We start from the raw sequence: 1623 nt of genomic DNA, 5'->3' as shown, positions 1-1623 counted from the left end.
TTTCAGTCTGTTGCAGTAATATGGTTTTAATGTTTATTTTGCTATTATTAATAAGTGATAGCTGTGGTAAGAGGAGAAAACTATAAATATATAGCTGCACTTGACTGTATGGCTAGCTCACTGTTATGGTCTCTTACTCTGTAGTTGTGGAGTCACAATGTCTGAGATCATGCGCGCCCCCTGCCATGAGGCAAGAGAACTGCCTGCCTCACCTCGAGTCTGTTCTCTGCCGTTTATGATCGCTTCTCCGCACACGAAACACGTTGCACACAGTTGGTGACAAAAAGCTCTGTATATTATAGACATAAGCTAAATTATGGAACATCAGTTCATATGTTAAATATTTTTAACCATTTTATTGGCGATAAAATGACAGGAGGAACATGCTCTCATAGAATGACAGTTAGCGAGAGGTTGCACAATCCCAGGTGAGGCTCAGCTCGCTGCTGCCTCACCAGCTTCGTTTATGAGCATTTCAATGGGAAAATGCGAAAATTCAGCGATTTTGAAGAAAAGTAATCAAAATTGGTTAAGCTAAATGAAAAATAATTATTTTATTTTATAGTACAAACCACAGGGTGAAAATAGCTATAAATTATTTTATCATTATTATTTTTCTATGATGGCAGGTGTGGCTCTACTTCACTGGCCTCCCCTGACAGCACGTCACTGATGCTCACATATCCTCGATCACTCCTGCAAGTGATATCACTTGCAGGAGTCATTGTAAAAGTCATCGTAAAAGTCATTCTTTTACAATGACTTTCTCATTCATTCTGAAGACATGCAACTCCCTCTATCGGCTTGGTAGCTATTACAGAATTATGATTGAAACTAAAATGCCCCCACGAGTTCATGTCTCTTGCACTTTTCAAACTTACCTCATCATTATGGCAGCAAAACTTTTGGGGACACGAATGGCGTAAGAAGTTTACTCTTGTTTATTCAGACTCACTCAGGTCTCAGTCCAGGTTCAAGCAGCTCACATTCCAGTAACTCAGAACATCCCTGATGTTCTGTCATTTCCCTCAAAATTCGGACTCTTCGCTTCAGATTCAGAAATTCATCCATCTACAATTCCACCATCTTTTTCAATAATATCCAACTGACTCCCCTGTTCTTCTATCTCTTCAAGCACAATCCTTCATTCATCCATGCTTTTTCAGGTATCATCATTCACAGTTATGACATTCAGATATCACTATTCAGAGAAGTCAACTGATCAGTTTGCTTTCTCTCATCAATTTAATCTCTTCCATCCTAATTCCATCCTCTACGGATATGAGCCAATCTTTATGTTCAGATCAGAATTTCAGCAAGCATTTAATCTCTCGGTCCACACCTCATCTCGGAATCCCATAATGCAGCCACTTTAGTCATTAGCCATTTCAATCAAGTCCGGCATCTCTCTCAAACTTTATTCCGCCCATTCTTTCGCATAGGAGCCGCCTCTTCAGCATCCAGTCAGGCTATCTCCAATCAGACGTTCCAAGTCTTTGTTTGCTGGTCATCATAGGTGTACCGTTCATCCTTCTGCTACAACCTCAGTGATTTATTACAAGCCCATTCTCTTCTCTGTTCAATTTAAATCAGACTCTTTTGGGGATCCTATGTTGACTTGGG

Source organism: Poecilia formosa, unplaced genomic scaffold (assembly GCF_000485575.1).
Source record: "Poecilia formosa unplaced genomic scaffold, Poecilia_formosa-5.1.2 Scaffold431, whole genome shotgun sequence".
NCBI classification, from domain to species: domain Eukaryota; kingdom Metazoa; phylum Chordata; class Actinopteri; order Cyprinodontiformes; family Poeciliidae; genus Poecilia; species Poecilia formosa.
Note: the sequence above shows the minus strand (reverse complement) of the source record.